The sequence below is a fragment of the Macaca mulatta genome, chromosome 6 (genome assembly GCF_049350105.2).
Source record: "Macaca mulatta isolate MMU2019108-1 chromosome 6, T2T-MMU8v2.0, whole genome shotgun sequence".
In the NCBI taxonomy this organism is placed as follows: domain Eukaryota; kingdom Metazoa; phylum Chordata; class Mammalia; order Primates; family Cercopithecidae; genus Macaca; species Macaca mulatta.
The window spans coordinates 59,619,055-59,629,304 of NC_133411.1; the positions used below are offsets into that span (position 1 = coordinate 59,619,055).

The window sequence follows — 10,250 nt, forward strand, 5'->3', positions numbered from 1 at the left end:
TCCCAGCAGTCATACTTCAACCATTCCTGCACTGCTGAGTGTTCAAACCATGTTCAAATAACGCAAACGTCAACCTGTAACCAATCTTACTGTTTTTGTACCTCACTTCCAATTTCTGTATGTCACTTTACTTTTTTGTCTATAAATTTGTTCTGAGCATGAGGCACCCCTGGAGTCTCTCCGAATCTGCTGTGATTCTGGGGACTGCCTGCTTCGCGAATTGTTCATTGTTCAATTAAACTCCTTTAAATTTAATTCAGCTGAAGTTTTTCTTTTAACAGTCCTACAAAATCTTCACTGGCTAAGCTATAAGAGGAGGCCTTCAGGTGATGTTTAATATATCAAGTTTTTATTTTTAATAGGTAGTATATACTTGGATATCAAGAGCCTGTTTTGAGCATAGTATTTTGGACACAGTGGATCTTGAATTCACCAGGGTGCTTGATACCCTTTGTAGGATAGCTGGATTAAATGTAACTTGCTGGAAGTGTCTGATTAGAGTAAAGTAAATGTAGGGGAAAAGCTCTAGCAGCAAGGTATAGATTTGGTAATTGTACCCTTACCCAACTTTGTTAGAAATTGGATTGGCATTTGTTACAACACATCATATTAGTTGTTCATATTCCTGCCTCCTCTCCAACATCCACTCATTAATTCCCAAGGCATCATGGACTTGAACTGTGCCAGGCACAGTGCTGATGCTGAGTGTCCCAGTGGGAAATTGGCCAGCTGTTTTCCCTCTGTCATGGAATTTATAGTTTTATAAAGTCTTTCAAGGCAGAAAATAGGTCTTATTTAATTGTATTCAAATAAACACAATAGATGCTTAACAAATATTTATGAATCTTGATAGAAATTTTGTAGGGTATACATATCACATTTTCCAAATTTTGGATGCTGTTGGAGATATACTCAATATATTGAATAAGGGATTCTAGATCTAAAAGATTTTTAAATCTCAATTTTTCAATCTGGAATTGCAGTGAATAAGACTGAATTTTTAGAGATGTGATTTAAGAAACACTCAAGGTAGAAATGGCCCCGAGTAAGGCCTGGACTGCAGCCAAGGGGAACTGTAGGCTGCCTGGCCTGGTTGGTCAGTGCCAGGGCTGGGCTAAGAAATCATGGTACCAAGAAACACCAGTATTTAAGAGATGATGGCATCTGAAACCCACAATGTTAAAAAGCAGAACTTTTGAAATAATATTTAGGATCATTTCGTTGATGGACCTAGGAAAAGCATTTCTAATTTCATTAATAAGAACAAGAAGGAAGTTAAGAAATCACAACAGTTGGCAGTTTATATAAATAGAAGAGTTGGACAAGCTGTGAAAAGTCCAGATAAAACTATGTAAGGTAATCTAGCCAGGCACAGTGGCTCACACCTGTAATCCCAGCACTTTGGGAGACCAAGGTGGGTGGATCACGAGGTAGAAGATTGAAACCACCCTGGCTAACATGGTGAAACCCCGTCTCTACTAAAAATACAAAAAAATAGCTGGGCGTGGTGGTTGGCACCTGTAGTCAGCCAGGGAGGCTGAGGCAGGAGAATGGCATGAACCCAGAAGGCAGAGCTTGCAGTGAGCCAAGATCGCACCATTGTACTCCAGTCTGGGCGACAGAGCGAGACTCTATCTCAAAAAAAAAAAAACAACAACCCCAAAAACTATGTAAGGTAATCTTTCATAGAAAGTTAGTTCATGATCCCTTTCTAAACCTCTTTTACAGGAAAAACAAACAAAACAAACAAAAAAACACAGTCCCCTAGAAGTGGAGCTGTGACATGGCAAATAGAGAAAATGAACTGGTTTGTGCAAACCACCTGCCTGAAAAATTATACCAGAGTAGTCAAATATATTTGCTTAACCCCAGTGATTCCGATTTTTCACAGACATAAAGCCCATCATCACAATACAGTCAGTATTTTTCTCAAGTTTCTCAGGATCATGAAACAAATGGCCCAAGTTTTGCTCAGCAGGAATTTGAAATTGAATGTAGCTTTAACTTTCTGGAGAAAGAAGTATATGTGAATTTGCATCTTGTTTGGTGAGAATAGAAGATCTTGGCATTGTGGTAGATTGCCTTCCTGTGCTCACCAGTAGTTTATAGGGAGAAAAACAATATATCTTACTTGAAGGTTGGGTAGTCTCGTTGCCTCTAGTAAATTCACTATGTAAAAGCAAATTTGAAAAATACTTAACATTTGGTTTAAACTGGCTTCAAGCAGTCATTAAAAGGTGGTGGTCAGAACTATTGTCCAAAAGAGAAATTATAAATAATGGAAATATTCAGGTTTTAAAACAACAGTTAAATGGATTGTGGGAGCAGGAAAACCATCTTACTTTGGTTCCAGGATATACTGGTAATATAGCTAAGGAAGCAGATGCTTATTTATTATCAGTGAGAGATTTAATCAACTAAAGAACATTTGTTTATTCAAAACATCCCTGGACTATATAATTTACAAGAAAAAGAAAGATTTCTTCTGAGAGATGTGAACTGTGGAAGAAATTAAAACAATTTTTTTTTAAATTTTAAAAAGTCACATAATAAAACCATGAATGAAACCGTAACAATCTACTTCACATAGAAGTGAAAAAATACCCAAAAGAAACAGCTTTAACTTTAGTGAGATGAAAGTACACTATGGAAAATGTTGATCTTGCTCCATTTGGGGTTTATATAGTTATTTGCTAACATTGTTAAAGAACTACTGGATCTTAATACAATCCTGCATAAAAATATAATTTATATTATGTGAAAAACTAAGAGAAGGCGTATGGCTAGGAACCCTAAAGAGCAATCATCAGTAACTTTTTGAAGACTGTGTTTTAATGAAAAAACAAATATGTGGGGCTGTCATTTTGTATTTAAAATAATGAAAGTTTAAGACATCATGGCAAAAATCAATCTTAAATATTTTTGTCCATACTAAGATACTGTGTATGAGAAATGCCTATGATACCAGTATCTGTTTTAAAAAATTAAAACCAACTGTGCTTCTGGCATGATGAAAATCATTAAATTAAATCAGGGGTTTATATTCATGTGGAGTGTTGTTGAAACATATTCCATACCATTTTTAAAACTTGAAAATATCTGACCTTTGTGCCAGAATTATCATGTCATGTACATATATGTATTACTCCTGTCTAACCCTATCTAAAGAAAAAGGTTAATATGTATCAGTATAAATATTTAACTGGAAATGTACATGGAGTTGGCTAGTTTACTTCACTTTTTATTGTATATGGATTTCTAATATATCTCACATCTATATCATTTAAACATTCTTGATTTGAGTAAGTTCACTAAATACTTCTTTTTTAAAAAGCCCATTCGAGGTAGCTGTATAGCTACAGGATGAAGGACACATCCCCTTAATACAAGTTTCTATGAAAATAACTTAATAATTTTGGTTAAATTTCAACCCTTTGACATAATTTAACTTCTACTATAACAGTGAGTAAAATCTGAGATGGCACAAAAGTGTTCAAGTAAAAGGAAAGAGTAATTAAATTGTTAGAGTATAATCAGAGTTAAGTTTTTCACTCCAGAACTCACATTTTAAGAGAAATTCAAGGAAGTGCTGAAGGAATTAATGTTGGTTCTTCTGGTGAAGAGAACCAGAAGAAGAAAGCTAACTTTAAACATACTACAGATTCTCAAATGGAAGGTGAATCATATAAATATTGCAGGACTCCAAATGGAATAAAATTATAAAGAATTAGATCCTTGACTCGTAGCATTAGAATCAGGAATACAGGAAGTTTTCCAACTGTCAGGTCACCCTATCCTGAGGAGGCCCATGTGAGAAAATGAAGGAAAGCCTGAAGACCAACTGGAGAGCCCTTACCTCACTAAGAGGTGAGTCCCAGTACCTGTTGTTAAAAAGAATGGGGAAGTCATTTGTGGGAGAAAAAGCTATAGATCAGAAACCTGAAAAGCAGGACATTGAAGTGCTAAAATCACAGTGGTTTATTTACAAACAATTGAGATATTTAATAGAAATGGGGAATATGTTAAATGTAGAGTAAGTCATCAGAGAGAGACAAGGCTTGAATGGAGAAAATGCCCAGATTAGGGAAATCTTGTGGTTGCCATTTTCCAAACATGGCATTCTCTTTTTATGAAGTTCTAACTATTAATGATATGGATAGGAGGCAGGCATACTGGGTAAAAGAAGGTGGGTCCCTGGCAAAGACCCCTCCATTAAGCCTGGAAACCTGTGGCCCTAAATGGGAACAGGCATTTCTGTTTTCACACCCAAATGTTGCCTTTTGGCCCAGCACACCCACCTATCCTGTACCCATATGAACCCCAAACCTCAGGTTCCACAAGCAGAAGAGCAGGAGGAACAGAAGAGCAGCAGAGTGGCAGGGCAGCTTGACAAAGGAGAGAAGAGAAGGAGCATCTGAACGTTAGAGGAGTTCAGCCATGGGACAGCTAAACTCCAGGGGAAGATCATCTTCCCACTTCATCCCCTTTCCAGCTTCCCATCCATCTTGTTGAGAGCCACTTCCACCCAGCAATAAAACCCCTGCATTTGCCATCCTTTGGTTTGTCCATGTGATCTGACTCTTCCTGGACACTGGACAAGAACTCGGGGACCAAGAGGGCACTTAAGGTGTCTATAGACAGCAGAGCTAAAAGAGCACTGTAACAAGCCCACTGAGGCTTTGGGAGTCACAGGCACCCACCCCTAGACACTACTGTGGAGCTGGAGCCCCAAAGTGCTCACCTTGGCTCCTGCACCTGCTCATCTGTGTGCTCTCCCTCCCACAAGTGGTTTGAGTGCATGGCTGCTGAACAGACGAGCCACACCACTATTGTACATCCTGTGAGGGGGGACAGGGAACTCTCCCATTTCATTAATACCTTTGTTCATCAGGTATGGGTTCTTAAAGCAACATGATTCTTGGAGGGGCTAGCACATAATTCAGTTTAATTTAACTATACATGTTTCAATAAGTAAAGTTCTTTAAATGTATGAGACTACCTGTTTCCTATTGCTGGAAGAATTCTGAGACAAGGTGTATCTCTGAATTCTTCAAAATGTGAGAATTTTTCATAATGACGGTCTTAGAAAGGTTATTTCTTTCACACACTGCACTTTAAGTTTGGAGTTTGATGAGAACCTCAAAGTATGGAAGGAGTTGTATTTTGTACATTTGAAATTAAGATATCATTAGTCAATCCATCTATGTATAGGTTGCTTGCAATAACCATGATATTTGCATTTCTGATTGTATAAATTTTTAAAAAATCTTTATTTTAATATGATGGTTTAGGTATTAATGTATTTTATGTTTTACCTGTGATTTTAAATTAGCATTTGGAAAAAATCTAGCAGCCAAGAATTTCTTAAACAATTAAGTGACACCATTTATATCTTTTTTTGTTTTGTTTTGTTTTTTGAGATGGAGTCTCACTGTATTGTCCAGGCTGGAGTCCAGTAGCACATTCTTGGCTCACTGCAACTTCCACCTCACAGGTTCAAGCGATTCTTCTGCCTCAGCCTCCTGAGTAGCTGGCATTACAGGCATGCACCCCCACACTCAGCTAATTTTTGTATTTTCAGTAGAGTCAGGGTTTCACCATGTTGGTCAGGCTGATCTCAAACTCCTGACCTCATGATTTGCCCGCCTTGGCCTTCCAAAGTGCTGGGATTATAGGCATGAGCCATGGTGCCAGGCCTCGTTTATGTCTTTTAAAACTTTGAGATAATCCTTGTTAACACTAATATTAAAGAAAAATACTGACGATTAATATCCTAAATGAATTTGAAGACATAAGCTGGTCCCTAATCACTAGCTAAATGTAAGGCCAGCATAGGAGCCTTAAAAATCCCTTTACATAAAAACTAATCTTAAACCACTCATAACCAAAGTGTAAATCTCAAGACTACTAAATTTCAGTAGTTTACTTCAATACCTTTTCTCTAAACTAGCTTGTGTTTTTTGCTTTCTGCTGCTATTTTTTGTTTTGTTTAGACTTTTTTCTCTCTTCCTCCTGAGAGAAGGATAGAATGGTGGGAGAGCTGGAAATTCTCTGGGTTACAGGGTAAATCCTGCTTGGCTGCATGTGACTGCCTCATTTAGCAGCTAGGACTACTGTAAAGCAATGCCCAGCACTCACTCTTATAGTCTTTTATGTAATATAATATATATTTTTAAAATTGATTGTAATTTTTTAGCACTTTGGGGGCTGCTGGTGGTCTCTTTTTCAGGCTAAATAGACCAACTGCTGCTGCTAAAAGAGTTTATTCGACCACCCACACTTGGAAGCACAACCTCCTTCTCCCTGCGTTTCCCTGAAGTAGCAGTCAGCAAGGCCTGTGCAGTAATGACTGTGAGCAGCCTTCAGGCTCAGAAAAATGTCACAGCTTGCTCCCTAGAGCCTCCAGTGCCCCCATTCAATCAGTGCTCAACTGCATGACGCACCCTGGAACTTAAAATGAAAGCCCTGGATTCATGGCCAAAAATACAAACTCCCTACCAGCTCTTCCTGTGGGAGTTATTCAAGTTCTTAGTTAGCTCACCAACGGTTACCTATACTCTCCTTCTGTCCCAGATAGCAAGGAAAAAAAGGCACAACTGTAACATTTGCTGCACCAAGGCCTCAGCTGGGATGCAGAAAGACTTAAAAACAGCAGGCATATGCGTTTTAAAACAACATTTTGACAGATAAAGTCAAGTGATAAAATATAGTGAACTTATAATTACCCCTGCTATTGGAGGGAAGCAAAGAAGGGGATAGGCCAAAACAGGCATATGCCAACTCATGAAATTTAATTTTATTTTCCTCTGAAACTACAGAATTTGAGTGTTGTGTGTGTGTGTTTCCAATTATGGTAAGGGGTGATAATTTTCAGGCCCAGATAACTGCAGAAGAATAGGAAAAGCAACAATAAATTAAAATTTTGCTATAAATATTTCCATCCCACTCTGCAGCAAGAGGCACATGCACTTGCTCCAGGAGTATTACATACAAAATATTGGGTGGCCTATGAGCATCTACTTGAGAGATGCCTGATAGAAAATGGACTAGAAGGTTTTGGCTGCAGGAAGATAGTGTAATAATACTTGTAGAAATTTACATCAATAATCATAAAAATTTGATGACTACACAACCTTGTCATCCCTGGCACCCCAGGAACTTCTTATATTCTGAGTTTGTTTTCTCAACAGTCTCATTTTCTAAACTGTCAAACTTTGTTGTTACTTTGGTAGAGGTAAGAGTTCAGAAAGAATTAAACCATTTCTATTACTTACTACCATATTTTGTTTTATTTTATTTTTTATTTTTTTGAGACGGAGATCTCAGCTCACTGCAAGCTCCGCCTCCCAGGTTCACGCCATTCTCCTGCCTCAGCCTCCCGAGTAGCTGGGACTACAGGCGCCCGCCATCTCGCCCGGCTAGTTTTTTGTATTTTTTAGTAGAGACGGGGTTTCACCGTGTTCACCAGGTTGGTCTTGATCTCCTGACCTCGTGATCCACCCGTCTCGGCCTCCCAAAGTGCTGGGATTTCAGGCTTGGCCACCGCGCCCGGCCTACTTACTACCATATTTTGAAATGATTTTCTCCACAGCACAAAAGTGCAAATTTAATACATGCGACATGTAAGCAGAGAGATATCTTCTAGCATACATACCAAATCTTGGCTCACGATTATTTTAGTTGATAATTTAAATTTATCTTAGAATGTCAAAGACCAATACCTGCTCATTATTCCATAAATTATAAAATTCAATTATGCAAGCACACTGCAGGTCTTATTAATTTAAAATCAGATTCACACCCGTTTTTGCATATGAAACTTTGGACAGTAATTTGAGTTCATAATAACTGACTTTATTTTACCTTCATAAATGTATACATTACTATTTCTTTGTGAAATATGGCTTCTTTCTTGATTAGGGAGACTAACAGAAGTTCAGCAAATCTGAAGATCCTACTGATAGGTGTGTCCATCATTGCTGAGGAAACTGGCATGCTGAAAAGTTAAAAATGTCCCCAAGCTAAAGAATCTTTATTCAACTAGCTGAGCAGAGATGGACATGTGAATGAATCACTTTTCTCAAAATTTTATTCAAAAACTTAAACATTTTTGAAAGCAAATAATATGATGAATCATATTGATTTACATAAAAATATAGCATTTTGGCCTGGCATGGTGGCTCACACCTGTAATCCCAGCAGTTTGGGAGGCCCAGGCAGGCGGATCACGAGGTCAGGAGATCGAGTCAATCCTGGCTAACATGGTGAAACCCCGTTTGTACTAAAAATACAAAAAATTAGCTGGACGTGGTGGCACGCTCCTGTAGTCTCAGCTACTTAGGAGGCTGAGGCAGGATAATCGCTTGAACCCAGGAGGCGGAGGTTGCAGTGAGCTGAGATCATGCCACTCCACTCCAGCCTGGGTGACAGAGAGAGACTCCATCTCAAAAAAAAATTATATATCTATATATCTATATAAATGTATATATATATAAATGTGTGTGTATATATATATATTTGGCATTTTATTAGGTAGAAAATAGAATTGGTTTCTTTTGATTCTATTAACCTTATGTAGGTGGGAGTGAAAAATTGTCTCTCATTAGAAAAATGAGAGTCAGTTATAAAAGTGACTAAATGGTATAAGGAGAAATTAAAGAAACAGAAGGTGGTAATTGATTTTTAATGAGGCTTTGTAATATGAGATTTGATGTAATTATTTATTCCTCTTATTCATGCCATAAAAGATTGTGTATTCAAAAACAAAAAAGGGGCAGCAGCATGAGAAGAATTGTTTTGTGTAGAGTAATTGTGTGATTTTTTAACAAAATTTTGCAAAACATTGCTAACTTCTCCCCCAGCGTTTTGAGAAGAGAGTGATATATTTGTGACGCAGGACTATGAAAGATGATAAAAGTAATAAAATGCCACCTGCATTGTTTGAATGCTTTCTGTGAGAATCTAAGTTTGCACATATCATCATCATCATCATCATCATAAATCTATTTATCAAATACTTACCACGAGACAGATGTTGCTTTTTTAACCAGAATCTTATCTTACTGATTTAGTTTTCTTTACAGGGCAAGTATATCAATTTAGATCTTACATGAATTCGTAGATCCTTAGATTTTACATACTGTATGTTAACAATGTCTAGAAGACCAACTTGTGATGAAAAAAAAGACTATAGTATTCATTCATATATACAATATGAAGCAACGTATATTTTCTGTGTATTTTTCATATAAATGTAAATAATTAGTTCCATGTTATGCAAACTTTGGGTAACAGAAGTAGCTTCCTTGTTATTTAATACTAAGTTATAGCAGCCACATTATAAGAACATCATCTCTGCATCAAGCATATGAAAATACATACGCTGGAAAGTGAAATCCTCTGGGCTGAAATCCTTTGTGACTCACTGGTAATAATCATTCTAAGATATCAGCTGAAAAGTTTAGGGGGGAAAAAAAAACAACCTGAATTACAATGCAGAAAGTGCAGAACAGAAACGTTCTTGGGGTGGTTTTTATTTTGGGCTTCCGTGGTAGGCAGAATGATAGCTCTGCAAAGATGCTCATGTTCTTATCCCTAAAACCTATAAGTATGTTACCTTACTATGTTAAAGAGGCTTTCAGATGCGGTTAAGTTAAAGATTTTGAGATGAGGGAGAGTCGCCTGAATTACCTAGGTGGGTCATATGTAATCACAAGGGTCCTTGTAAGAGAAAGGTCAGAGTTAGAGAAGGAGGTATGAGGATGGAAGCAGTGGTCAGAGTGCAGGAAGGAATGGAAATGCAGGCAACGTCTAAAAGCTGGAAAAGGCAAAGAAACAGGCTTTTCTCTTAAAGCTTCCAGAAAAAATATTGCCCTACCATCCCGCTTTCAGACTTTTGATATGCAGAACTATAAGATAATATACTCAAGTTGTTTTAGGCTACTAAGTTTGTGGTAATTTGTTATAGTAGGAATGGGAAACTAATACGGGCTTCACACTCAGGAAGATTCTCATTTAGACTATAATCTCCAAATTAATTATACACAGTTAGAAATACAACGACATGACTGAAAAACGAAGGCACTGTTCATTCAAATTTATGTCCAATTACTAGACTCCCAGCATGATGACTTTTTAAATAAATCCTTTGTCTTGTGAATAAATAAATGTGTTGTAAATGTTTAAAGCATAATTTTGCTAAATGTATACCACAATTTTATAACTTCATTTTGGCATGCCTTTACTTTAAA

At 37.3% G+C, this 10,250-nt stretch overlaps 1 pseudogene; it reads left to right on the forward strand.

Annotated features, from left to right (window-relative positions):
* The first annotated feature begins 1,157 nt into the window (after window positions 1-1,157).
* Window positions 1,158-2,421, forward strand: LOC100424491 (KATNB1-like protein 1 pseudogene; annotated as a pseudogene).
* Window positions 2,422-10,250: the final 7,829 nt, after the last annotated feature.